Source organism: Myodes glareolus, chromosome 16, assembly GCF_982192425.1.
Source record: "Myodes glareolus chromosome 16, mMyoGla1.1, whole genome shotgun sequence".
Classification (NCBI taxonomy): Eukaryota; Metazoa; Chordata; class Mammalia; order Rodentia; family Cricetidae; genus Myodes; species Myodes glareolus.
Genome location: NC_142041.1, coordinates 61,925,337 through 61,939,343, shown reverse-complemented (window position 1 = coordinate 61,939,343; position 14,007 = coordinate 61,925,337). Strand labels below are relative to the sequence as shown.

Here is a 14,007-nt window from a genome sequence, read left to right as displayed (position 1 = left end):
ATGATTGATAGGAAACTCGTCCCATCCTGCATTCATATTTTCTCTGATTTATCACACTCCTACTGTTCTTCTGATTGGAGAGGAACACTTAAGAAGTCACTGACAGGGAAGGAGAGATGGCTCAGGGGGTAAGAGCACAAACCTGACGACCCACGAAAACACCCACATAAACTCTAGCTGTGGATGCCTGTGCCTGTAACCCTAGCACGGGGTTCAGGAGTGGAAGAGGCAGGGGGAGCATGGGTTTGCTGGCAAGACAGTCCTAGCCAAAAATGGCAAGTTCCAGCAGATTCACTGGAAAACTTTGTCTGAAGGGAGTAAGAGAATGATGAAGCAGGACCTGATGTCCTCTTTTGGTCTCCGAGTATATGTATGACAGATGTATGTGCCCCCCCCCGACACATACATGTACACACAAACAAGTCTCCCAGAAACACATACAGAAGACCCTGGCAGAAAACTTCTGAGAGTGGATCAGTGGTGGGGATTTCCGAGTGAGAATGCAGTCTCAGTCTCCCACCCCCGGAGGCGCCCACTGGACACAGGGTGTCTTCCATGTGGTTTTCCTCGCGCCTACTTTCATCATATTCCGACACCTTTATTGAGGTCTGAGCTTTACAAATCATTTCAATTTAATTCAGTCTAGTTATAATGCCAGAATTTTAAGCAAAGCATGCTATAGTGACATATAGTCGGCAGTGTGTTTAATGTAGGAGTTGGAGAATGCCACTACCCCCCATTAGGACTCCTATAAACACTACTGAAGATGAACTCTGGCCTGTACACATTTACATCGGCTTAGAAATGCGAGTACAATGCTTAGTTTTTCCTTCTTCACTGGTTGCAATGAAAAGCATTTCGTAAATGTAAAACTCAGGAAGACTCAATGGAATTAATAGACTTCCCTTGGATATTGAAGTATTCTAGAAAGGTTTAATGCTTGTGATGTGTTCTTTGTAAACTGGTTGTTTTTTTGAAATCTACATGGGACTAGGGACCTGTTTTGTCTGGCTCCCTAAAAATGACATTCAGTAGATCGAATGTGCTCTGACAAGGAACGTGCGCCCTGTCTGACCCTAGCCCTGGTCCAGAGACTTCCCTGTGTTGGGACACTCCACTGAAGCCAGCCATGGCCGGGCATCCTTGGCTGCTGCCCATTTGCTGCACTTTGGCCCAGCTGAGAAACAGGAAGCCTCGGTGAGGAGACTTCACAAGCACACAACAGCTTCGCTTTCCCCAGCACCTTAGCTGTGGCACCCCATCTTTTCCCTGATACATTAGCTGTAGCACCCCATTTTTTCCCTGATACATTAGCTGTGGCACCCCATCTTTCCCTGATACATTAGCTGTGGCACCCCATCTTTCCCTGATACATTAGCTGTAGCACCCCATCTTTCCCCTGATACATTAGCTGTGGCACCATCTGTTAGATTCTTGAAACATCAGAATGGCTTGTGCTCAAAGCAGGTATCTTAGGAAATTTAAATTATTTTAGACCTATATGCAGCACATTGTTAATTTAAATATGGAATTTTCGTATGAGGAAGACACAGTTGCCCTTCTATGTTCTTATTGTCAATACTTATCCCCAGGAGTCTTAGTCAACAAAGCAATTTGGATAACACTGAAGCGTAAGTCTGATACACTGATCTTACTCTACCAAAGACTTCATATTATGTATAAAATAACCATGTGAACTTTCAGAATGATCAGTTTAGTCCAATAATTTGGGTTGTTCCTGAAATAAGTTCTAATGCTACTGCTTTATCTTTAAAGGCTTATTTTTGGAATAAAGGTGAAAATCAAAAAAAAATACATTGTTTTTCTTTTTCTCATTTTCTTTTCTTGTGTTTTTTTTTCTTCTTCAGTTTTTTGAGACAGGGTTTCTCTGTGTAGCTTTGGCTCTCCTGGAACTCGATTTATGAACCAGGCTGGCCTCGAACTCTGCCTCTGCCTCGATACCCGACTTGAAACTACATTGTTTCTTAATGAAGGATAATACATACTTTAAATTAAAATGATGATAGCCTTAGACTTAAAGTAAGGGTCTAGCTTCTGGAATTCCTAGCGCTGAGCCGTCATTCATAGATAGCGTAGCAGGCAGCCTAACTAAGCAGCTGTGCTTTCTGACTTAGCCACAGAGCAGTTGGAGCTACTCTACTTCCACAGCCATTTTTCAATAGATGCCTTGTAGTCTTCTGTCCGAGCGTTGTTCCTTTTGTTTGGATAAACCATCTCGAATGCAGAAAATAAAGGAACCCAGCAACACAACAGTGTGTCATTCGGTGTCTGGGACAAGGTTAAGGTCTCTTTTCCCCAGTCTGCAGTGTCTCTGACTTGGTGTGTTTGGAGTCATGATTTGTGGCTGGTAGGGAGACTCTGCAGTACTGAGGAAAGAGCAAATGATTAGTCATGAAATCTGAGTCTTAGAGAATAATCATAAATCAGTCGCAGGTTCCTGAGTGAGTTGTGTCACTTCTTGTGACTCTGTTACCTGGAGTGGAAGAGTTGTGGAAGAGTTGAGAGTTGAGATGACTTGCAATATCCAGTGCTATCGTTTGATCACTCGGTAACTGGTCTTACTGGTCCTTGAGTGAACCCAGAGAAACAAAAATAGGTGTAGTTCGCTGATCTAGAAAATAACTAGCAATTGCTCCATTGGCAGTTAGGGTTTTATTATACCAGTGTCCAGCCTGCCTGCAGAAGACCACGTGATAGGTAGCTGAGGCTTGCCGAGAGGAATGTTTCCTTGTGTGCAGCTCTGTGCTAAGGCTACATGGTGCTTGCTGGTCTCATGGGCCACCAGGTCTAGCAAATTCCTCCCTCTGGTGAGGGCAGCTACCTCTCTACCTATCTCTGCCTCACTCCTGGCAGAACCAATTGGTTATCAGTGATCAGCATGGTTATCAGTGATCAGCAGTCCTCATTCTTACTCACTGGTAAGGACCTGGCTTGGACTTCTGGAACCTCAAAGCCCCCCACCCCATGACATACTTCCTCCAACAAGGCCACACCTGCTAATCCGTCTGAGTCATGCCATTCACTGATGACTGAGCATTCAAATAGATAAGCCTGTGGAGGCCATTCTTATGCAGCCTGCTACCTCTCCTAAACTTCTCCTCATTGTTAGGAGGTCTGGTTATCTTTTCTTGTTGTCTCTAGTCCTGGCCCCACAGTTAGAAAGCTGGCTTCCTATTTTATAGTTTCCTTTAAGCTGTCTTCACTCAGATTACATGTCAATCACTAGTCTCAACAGGTGGGTAAATAGACCTAGCTTAGCATCTATCACTCAGCTTAGTTTATAGTTTATAGTTCTGCTGTCTACCTTTGTGTGTTCACGTTAACTCTGGAATTTTTTTGCTTCAGTAAAGAGTGGGTTAGTGCATCAGTCAGTTAACCAGGCACCAACTAGTCGTGAAGTGTAGCACATGTATTTTACTGGTGAATATACTTTTACTTCTGGTGATGGGGACTGAGGTTGCTTCCTGATGGTGTGCCAGTGCAGTGTTAACAGATGACTTACAGTAAAAAGTTAGTTCTCCAAGAGAAAATAAATGGAAACTAAAGTTGAATACTGTGTGAGTTTTCCGAGAGCTAGGCTTCGTGCAGGACTCTGCATGCTGTGTTCTGCTTACTTCTTGGAATTTCTTTCAGTGGTGTGCAGCCTGCTGCAACCGCTGCGTCTCTGCTTCGTTTAGCATTGTGGCTCTCTGGGTGTGAGTCAGGGCCACACTGGGTGGCTCCTCCCCTGGGTTCCAAGGAAGGTTTGGCCAGGACTCTGACTGAAGGACAATCGGGAGATGTAGCTGTGTGCAAATCAAGTGGGAATTTGGCACTTTACCCCCAACAAACTCAGTAAGCAGCCCAGGCTAGCCTCAAATTGGTAATCCTCCTGTCTCAGCCTCCCAAAGGCTGGAATTATAGGGTGTATGTGAGCACACATGGCTTCCATTGTCCTGCTTTTCACTAAGTTCTGCTCGGACATTATTTCTTTTGGCCTGAGTAATTAAGCCATAAAGTTGTAGTCATAGGAAATTTGAATACTGAAAGAAGGAGAAGAAGCCTTCTCACCTCCCAACAATGTTGTGCCGGTTGACTACGCACAGACAAGGCTGGTTTCCTGGAGAATGAAGAATGAGGCCTACACTCCCCAGCACCTAGGTCACCATCCTTTAAGTGTACCAGCCAGGACGCTTTTGACTCTGAGTAACAGAAAATGTGGCTCAATCTGTCCTAAGGCATAAGCTTCTTCATTCACACAAACAGGAAGTTCCCAGAAGACTGAGCACTGGGCTTGGCTGATAGAGCAATTCAGTGGTGTTAGTTAGCAAGGACCCTGGTTATTCCTGCTCCTGAGCTGTACCACCCTCCACTTCATCTGACGCATGGGAAGACTGGGTCTCTGGGTCCCAGCAATACAGCCATGGACGCAAAAAGAGGTGTGGCCTGTGTCCTGAGCAAATACATCTGCACCCAAACTTCCCCAGCCATCTTCCCTCATGACTCTAGTGCTGGGCCAGTCTTCCCCATCTTTAAACTAGGGACTGGACGAAGAAATGATGACGTTGCTATTGGGAGCTTAGCCTCCACAACAAACCATGGGAGACAAATGTCATGTATCACATGTCATTTAAAAGTTTCTAGTAGCCATATTTTTTTAAGTAACTAAATTCTTGGCAATACATTTTTAACCCAGTCTATCAGTTATTTTTCTCAGTGTTGTGCCAAAATTTCTAACAAAAACAGCTTTAAAAAGGAGGGGCACATTTAGGCTCACAGCTTGATGGAACAGTCCCTCCAGGTGGGGAAGGCTTATTGGTGAGAGTGGTTGTAGGTGTGGCAACAGGAGTGTAAAACAGCTGGTCACCTTGTGTAACATGACGGGGCCGGCTTGTTGGGGTATCTGTTCCCGCCTAGTACCCCACAGCCGACAAGTCCCAGAGAAAATCAATCACACAGAGATCTCCTAAGTTATAAAGCTGATTGGGCCATTAGGTCAGGCTTCTTGTTAACTCTTATAACTTATGTTACCCCATTATCCTTATCTACATTAGCCACATGGCTCCATACCTTTCTCAGCTGGGCAAGTTACATGCTGCCTCTTCGGTGGTCTGCACAGGAGTGGTGAGAGAGATTCCTGTGTCCCAGAATACTCCCAGTCTCTTTGCTCCACCCCTACTTCCTGTCTGGCTTTCCCGCCTATACTGCGTTTTATTAAAATATGATTGACAGAATGAAGCTGCAGGGCGATTGGTAAAGAAAAGTCCCCAGACTATCTTGATACAAAATATATAGCTTTAATAAACAGAAGTAAGACTTACAACAGCTTACACCAGAATCCAACTGATCCATCTGGACACAGGAGCCAGGCGAAAAGAGGGCTAGCGGAGCACGTTTGCCTGAGGGCGGCACGCCCCGAAAACAGAATATGATTGGCTGAACTCCCCTATCAACAGAATACAGACAATTCTCCCACACCAACCCCGTATCCACAGTCAGGGAGCAGAGAGAGCCAGTTCTGTACACAGCTGCCATCTTCCTGTTCCCCTTTACTCAGCCCAGAGCCCCAGCCAGTGGGGTGGTGCCTCCCGCATTCAGGGTGGGTCTTCTCTCCTCAGTTAACCTCTTCACAAACACTCGGACAGACATTCCCAGTGGTGTGCCTCCTGTGTGAATCCAAGTCCCCACAAATTGACTATGAAGGTTAACTAGCCCCCCCAGTACATCAGAATGCCGTCTACTGTGTAACCAGCATCCGAGAAAATTGCTGAGAGAGTATCCTTCTTTCATTCTTGAAGTATGGTGTGTATTTTACACCAGCCTCAAATTTTGCATGGTCGTGTTTAATAGATTCGGTAGTCAAATGTGTGTCCGATGGTACAGATCCAGAGGCTAAAACTCAGGAACACACAGATTGGATCTCCGTCAGTCTTCAGCCTCTTTCCATCACTGTCCAGCCTTCTCATGTCTGTGCTCTTGCTTCTGTGTGTTCACCATGCTTTTCCTTCTCCCTGGCCCATTCTCTCCTTCCTCATAAAGGACTTTAATTTCAATTTTGTTATATCCATCACACCCAACCAAGTTGTTACTACAGGTAACAGTCTGTCCCCAAACATGTGAGGACAGGTAAAACTCTTCTGTACCTTTTTAAGTCAAATTTTAAATTTTTTAAAGATTTATTCAGTTACTATTTTATGTGCGTAGGTGTTTTGCCCCCATGTGTGTGCACCTTGCTTGCGGAGGTCAAGAGAGACATCAGGTGGGCTGGAACTGGAGTTCTAAGCGGTGTGACCTACCATGTCAGTGCTAGACCTCAATCCCAGGTCCTCTGCAAGAGCAGCAAGTGCCCCGAGCCATCTCTGCAGCCCTCTTCTGTACTTTTCATGTGACCCCATGGTCTCACTTGTCAACCCGTTTCCCATTACGGTGGTCTCCTTGAGGTCCGGAGCAGTGTCTGTGCTTGGGCACTTCAGAGGCAGCCATGTTTATAAGAAGGAAGTACAGTAGATTCCTAAGAAAACTAGGTGACTTGGATTTTGCAGACTCTCTGAAATAAAATCGATGAGAGAATGTTCGACCTTGTGAGCATTCTCTCCTGTTGGCTCTATGCAGACTTTTCTTTTTTCATGTAAGAATTTTCATAATTGCACATGTTGAAGTATCTCTCCACAGGAATCCATCACGTCTCCTGTTAATGGCCTTACTGGCTTACTTACGGACTTTAGTTTTTCTAGCCTGTCATTCATGTGCATCTGTCCTTCCTGGTGTCCTGGTTACTTAGATCAAGTACTGGGACTATTTCGTGATTCTAGCAGATGCCCCATAGGACGCTGAACAATATGGCTCATGACTGCATTCCTAGACTCTTAAAGGAGCCCCAACATCTCATGTTTCAGCAACAGTCACTTAAGACAAATACAGCTCTTTATTACTGTAAAATATAGTGGAGGAGCACTACTGCATAAGAGATCCCATCCCAGTAATCGTCGGGGGAGCCTCGGTGGGCTCTACATTCGTGATATCACAAATGCAGTGTAGGTTTAGCCTTTGGCCCCCTTTCCAGCTCTGCATTAGCCAGCCAGTGTTGTATGTTATGGGGTGAGAAGGGCCATGCTTGAATTGTTACTACCCTCGTCAGTTTCTAGGAGCCCCCAGAACTCTAAATATAACTTAAAACTCAGAAGTGTCGATAACTTAAGTCTTTCTTAGTTTTTAATGGACTGGGTAGGGCACAAAAGGAGGTACACTTAAAAGGCAAATGAGGTATGTTTATTTTGGAGAAATTCCTTCAGCATATGTTGATTGATATATTTCAAAGTATTTCCTTTATGTGATATGTATCTCATTATAGAAATAAAATTTCTTTTGTTGACATTAAACTTTATTATATAAAGCAAAAATATCAATTAAGAAATTCAGGAGCTTTCAAGATAAATCACTTCAGGATGCACCATCAGAATCTGCTTCTTAACGCAATGATTGTTTGTTGATGAACTAGATCAGATGTCAGTCTACGTTATCCTAGGCCAGTTAAGTCTGCCACCCAAACTACAAAATTCTGAAGTGGTTGGAAATAAAATTTCATGATGTGAAAATTATGTGAAATTCAAATTTAGTGCTCATAAATACATTTAGGGGTCATACCCAGCACTGTTTAGGTGGGTCTTGTCTTTGACCACTTCGCTACTCTGAGACAGAGATAAGGAATTCAAGAGCCCTTGCACCCTATAGAACTAGAGTATTTACTATCTACCCCTTTGTAGAAAAGCAGGTTCAATCCTAGGCTTATAAAGCAGAGACATTAAGCATTCAGCTTTTGGGTCATGTTTCAAATGTTATGTTAAATGTGGCCAGAGTTTGTTCTTTGAGAACGAGCCAGTGTCCTGGAAAATACTACCCATGTGATAGTACAATAGACTTGACTGTGGACTTTGGATTTATTTACTCACAGAGGAAACTAATTTTATTTTCTAAAGGAATAATAAACAATTCTGTCTTCATCAGTATTCATCAGAGCATTGAAGGAAAGTTTGCCTGTAGCAGAGGTTACTTTGGTCTCCTCGCTGAAGTTCCATTTAGAAATGCTTCATAACTGGCCTTCTGTTGTTTTTAAGGATGAGGGAATATTCAGTTGTTTCTATAGTGACCTTTCATTTCAGATGCACAGCGTTTCCAGAGCCAACAGTGGTTACGGGGAGAGCAGTGGAAGAGCGAGCCTTGCGGACTTTATAACTGACTCACAATTTCACTTGTGCCTGGCACAGAGCGGCCACATTTCTAAGAGGTTGCATACATCCAGCCGTTTTGTGCACACGAGTGACTTATTAATTTGAGTTGTAAAATAATCTTGGCCTCTAGTCAAAATCCATGAACTTACTCATTGCTTTCTTCTCCCACTGCCCCCCCCACTTAGGATGAAAAAAGAAAAAAAACACCATTTTTTATCAGCAAAGAGGATAAAGTTTTAATATAAAAATGGATTTTTCTCAACTACACTATAAAAAAGACTGAGTATAGTACCTCAGAATGTCTGCGTACCTCAGAATGCCTGCATGTCTCAGAATGCCTGTGTGTCTCAGAATGCCTACGTGTCTCAGAATGCCTGTGTACCTCTGTAACATGAGGGGCCTGCTTGTTGGGATATCTGTCCCGCCCAGTACCCCAACAAGCTGGCAAGCCCCAAAGAAAATCACACAGAGATCTTCATAAGTTATAAAACTGACTGGCCCATTAGCTCAGGCTTCTTGCTAACTCATATAACTTATATCAGCCCATTATTCTTATCTGTCAGCCACACGGCTCAGTACCTTTCACAGCTGGGCAGGTTGCATCTTGCTTCTCGGTGGTCTGGGCAGGAATAGCCGGCCCTCGTGTTACATACCTCAGGCCTATGAACCTCAGAATGTCTGTGTACCTCAGAATGCCTGTGTACCTCAAAATGCCTTTGCACCTCAGGCCTATGTACCTCAGAATGCCTGTGACTTCATGTTTTTTTTGTAGTTTATGTCTATAAAGGTAATTTGTATTTGTGACTTTTATGTCATCAGGAGTTTTTCTAGTAAGTTTTGTCAATTTTGGAGCTGCATATAAAACTCACATCTGTAATTCCATAATTTCTAATTAATTACTTTAATTACTAATATCCACTCCAATTAAAAAAATAAGTAGGCACTTAGGGTTCTTAACCCTTCCACATGTCTGCCTGTATGTTAGATGTTATTTGAAGATCACTAGAGAAATATTTTTTAAAAAAACTTTTGTTAACAGTTCACAGTGGTACATTATTAAACCAATAAATACCATGTATGTATAATTGACTGAATGGATGTTATAGTGGAGAACTGTTGCCTATATAGTCGTTTTTAAAGTGGCAGTTGATGGAATATAGTTCCCTCGACCACAGATTTGAGAGCGTTACTGCTCACCAGAGGTCACATTTCCAGCCTAAAGAGCCTTGCCTTCCTAGTAAACTTGGATTATGGTGGTGTGCGTGATTTATTCCCCTGCTTTAAAGTTAAGAGCTAAGAGCCTTCTCTCCCTTAGCAGTACACCCCCAATTCAGTCATACTTCATCTCCTGTCCAAACCTCCTCTTTGAACAAACTGTGCATGCGTGTATATGTGTATTGCTTATATTTCAGAGCCCGAGTACTGGCCTTCCACTGCTGATGGCTGTTTGGCTGGCTTGCTTTCTGTGCTGGCAGATGTTGCCTTTTCGGATCACATATTTGAAAATACTCTTTAGTTCATTGGAGTTTCTTTTTCATCATCTGATGGAAGGAATTGTATGACATTTTTTTTTAAATCCCCAAATATCTAACATAAGTAAATGAAATTATAAGGGCAAGACTGTAATAGAAGGTGTCTTCTGTTCTTCATAGGTGGGACAGAAATATGCTCCCAGCAAACCTAGGCCACACTGCCACTGTTGGGTAAGCAGTGGCGCCACCTTACCAAACGTAAGGTCAAACAGTAGTGGGAGGCACGGTGCAGTGGGACATATATGCTTAGCGCCGTGAGGTGCTGTGTCCAGTCCCGAGCATTGAACAGACTCACCCCCAAGCTTCTGACTCTAAAAGACTAAGATGCTAACTGGCTTCCTTTGTCCTGAAGAGTTTATGCCTTTATCTGGGTCACTGTGCCATGAGATAACTTGGGTGAGGACAATTGCTTATAGGGAACAGGAGGCATTTGCTGGTGCTGCGTGTCTGTTTGTCAGTAGTTCGTTTCCTAGGTGATGACTTGCTAGGTTTCTGGTCTGTAACTTGCATATTGTCTGTTTGGGTGACACCTTTCCTCTGGCTCACACTGACTGCTCCAGGGCTTGTCCTTCCTGGTTGGCTTATGTTTCAGGTCTCTGCTGCTCTCTGGGTTTGTCCTGCCCATCCGCCATTGCTCTGTTGTCTGCATCTGGCATTTCAGAGATCACTCCCATATTGCTTCTAATCCAGAACCTTCAAGACTGACAGAATTCTCTTTACTACTCTCTGCATCTGTTATAAAATCCTGAGAGTATCGGTAGTCTCTGCTGGCAGAGCTGCAATTCGGTGTCCCCTGATCATTGCCATAGCAGTTGTTACACACTTGAGTGCTTTCCCACCCCTTGGCGGATTGCTGCCACCCCAGTTTTCACTCCCTGTCATCATGTCCTTGTGCCCCAGGCCTCTTGAACCTCAGACTATCTGGGAACTATTGGGCCATTAGTCGGCCCAGCAGTTTTCAGGACTGTATATTAATATCCAGCTTTATTAGTTGACTTTTATACTATATTAATTATTTTTAAGATCAATCATGATTTCAAAGATAAATGCAAGTTAAATTCTCATGGAAAGAAAAGTTCTGAGGTAACTTTGATACTATTTTATGTTTTTGTCATTTAGCAATTGTATACTTTTAAGCACCATCTCTATATGCACTACTATTCTAATGCTATGAGATATTTCTAATTTTGTAAAAAGGAAGCTCTCAATCTAATTGTAAAGTTCTACATGGGTTAAGTGGGAAACATGGTTCCTGCTCAATTTGAATACGAACCGAAGCTGACTCTGGAAAGTCTTTAAAAAAGAAAAAAGTGAAGCAACAGCAAAGTCCATATAGAAAACAACTGGGAGCCAGTTTCAAAGCAATGCAGGTTTCTCTCAGAGATTGTTTCACAGACATAAATGTTGTTCTATGGACTGCAGAATTGTGAAGGGTAAAAGAATTCGCCCATTTGACAATGCTTCTTTTAGGAGTTGATGGACCAAATATTAAAATATTGGAAGATATAAACCATATATGGGAACAGTATGAGAAGAGGTAAAAACATGGAAATTGGCAGAAAATAACAACAACAGCAGCAAACAAACAAAAGCCATGTGGGGGCAGAGACCCTGTTTGGTGGGAACACCCGGGTTGCATATTTGAGGTCAAGGCAGCTGAGTAGATGCTTGAGAGCAGGACTGAACACTACGGGCATTTTGTTCTTTGGAGCAGACACTTTCTTCATTGAGGAACAAGGGATGTGTTTATGATGGGGGCCATAACTCAGCCTGGCAGCCACATGGGGGAGAGGAAGGCTTCTTTCAAGTAATTCCAGAATAGGTGCTGATCTTGTTGATGGGTGTGATTGGAAATGAGAAGGAAAGTAGTGTATTTCCTGGAGCAATGTGACAGAAAGTGCTGGAAGGCTCTGGTGAGTGTCTGAGTAGGGAAGGGTGAAGAAGAAACTTGAGTGGTCTGTAAGGTCTAAAAAGGGAGAGTGGGATCTGGGCAGATCCTTCAAGAAAGAAACAGTAAGGCAAAAAAGAATAAAATAAAATTTTAAAAAATATAAAAAACAACAGTAAAATTGGACAACGGTGTCAAAACAGCAGGTTTAAAACATTCAGCAAATTGATAAGCATTCCATTTGTACGAGTGTATTTTGGGTAAGAGAAGTTGGATTCTGTGGCGTTCCAGACTGGGGATGCTCTACTTCCAGACTTGGCACAGTAGTTTGCCAAGGGCAAGAAAAGCCATGAAAAGTTCAGTTTCTCTGAAGAAGTGGGTGCGAACCCTCATGCCCACCAGCATGTTAATGATAGACAGTATAATGACAAACAGGATCTGAATTTTCTGTTTGGGTGGGGACCAGCAGTCAACTGACAGACCAGCTGGTGACTTCTCAGGGACCTTTGAGACATAGTGACAGGGGCCTTGGTCAACTCTACAGTTCCTGATTGACTACCTGGCTTTGTATTCATGCAAGGAAGAGCAGAGAGGGCTCAAGCTAGTTGTATGCCTGGTGACTGGAAAATACCATTCAGATATAGAGAAGATGCAAGAAGTCCTGGCAGAAATTCAATGCCAGGAAAGAATTGAAGACAACTTGATCTGGTGATACGGTCCCCAACCAGAACACAGGTCCATTGGCAGAGGGTAAAAGCTTCTCTGCTTTAAGCATAACCAGGAAGGAATCCTTTGTTGTCTCTTTAGCCATGTAAACACAGACACGATCCTGGTATCTGAGCAGAGATCCAAGGAGCCTAGCACTGTGAAGAAAATAGTTCTGGCAGATTTAGTATAAGAAACAACAGCCTTGAAAGGAGAACATTAAGATACAGATTTTTTCAATATTAAAGTTAAATAATAAATTAATAATAAAATGAAATTTTCAGTAAAATATCTTTGATGTATGTTAATATATAAATCTAAAATAAAATATATATTATACACGCACATATATTATATACACATACACGTGTATATATGGGTAACCGATACTCAGGAAAAAAAAATGTAGTCAGTATCAGGACTGGGGTGATGACTCAGTGGATAAGACACTTGCTGCTCAAGTCCCCAGCACCCTGTAGAAGGCCAAGCATAGCCACGCCTGCTTATAGCACCAGCTTGTTGTGTAGGAGTAAGGGTCAGAGACAAGAGGATCTCTGGGGACTACTGGGTCCATTTCTAACTCCAGGTTCAGTGATAGATCCAGTCTCAGAGAAATAAAGTTGAAGGTGAGAAAACAGGGCACCTGGCTTCCTTCTCTGGCTTCCATGTGGGTGAGTAGTCAGACACACACACATAAAGAAAACATTTGTGTCAGTGGAAACATTTGTGAGTGGGCCCAGATGTTGGTCTTAGCGGACAAAGACTTCAAAGCACTTACAATAAACATGCCCAAGGAATTAAAGGAAGCTATGCTTAAAGAATTAAAATGTAGCTCAAACTAATGACTCAATAAACAGAGAGTCTTAATACAGAAAACTTGTTTAGGGTATTAAAATGAAAATTTCTAGAGTTAAAAAGTGTAATAACTGAAATAAAAATCCACTGCAGTGAGTCAGTAACAGCTCAGGATGGTAGAAGGAAGAGCTAGTAGATAACCCAAAGGCAGGGGGCTTAGAGTGCAGCCAGCTTCAGCCGGGCCTGGTGAGCCTGGTCCACTGCAATCCCCACAGGAGGAGCACAACTTTAAGGTCTGCCTGGAATACATATCAAAAATTCTGTCTCAAACAGAAGCAAGAAACAGGGCATCAGAAGCCATGGTGCGTATCAGATAACATGAAAATGTTTAAGCCATTGTCCAGGTTGGGTTAACATCAGAAGATCAATGACTGTTTATAAAGCAGAATAACCCCAGGATAAATATGGACTGAACCCAACATTCGTTCCTTATTAAGAACTAAACACTATGATTTTTTTAAAAAACTGGATGTCTCAGAATATAAGAGAATTCCTTTGAGAAAACAGCCCTATAGCTCATGTCTTCCTAGGGGAAAACCAAATGCTTTGCTCCTAATAGTGGGAAGGAAGAGTTTGCCTCTCACTGTTCTGTGACGTTATATTTGTGATTGTAGTCAATGTGATATGGCAAAGAAAGGGGAAATGAGAAAGGAGAGAAATAAAAAGTGTGTGGTTTAGAAAAGAAGGAACAGATCTGTCTTGTTTGCAGATGACAAGGTCCTGTGTTAAGAAGAAACTCATATTAGGGCTAGTGAGTACTCTGAAGTTATAGCTGTGATAAAAACCCACAGAATGATAT

At 42.8% G+C, this 14,007-nt stretch overlaps 2 protein-coding genes across 10 annotated transcripts in view; one reads left to right on the top strand and one right to left on the bottom strand.

Moving 5' to 3' along the window:
- The window catches only part of Ly96 (lymphocyte antigen 96), a 415,901-nt gene extending 410,815 nt beyond the window's left edge, over positions 1 to 5,086 (bottom strand). Inside the window, exon 1 of the mRNA XM_048420450.2 lies at positions 5,071 to 5,086. The gene's annotated coding sequence lies outside the window, so the exon portion shown is untranslated. The remainder of the gene's footprint in view (positions 1 to 5,070) is intronic.
- Positions 1 to 14,007, top strand: part of Stau2 (staufen double-stranded RNA binding protein 2) — a 305,215-nt gene that overhangs the window by 212,685 nt on the left and 78,523 nt on the right. The window lies entirely within an intron of this gene.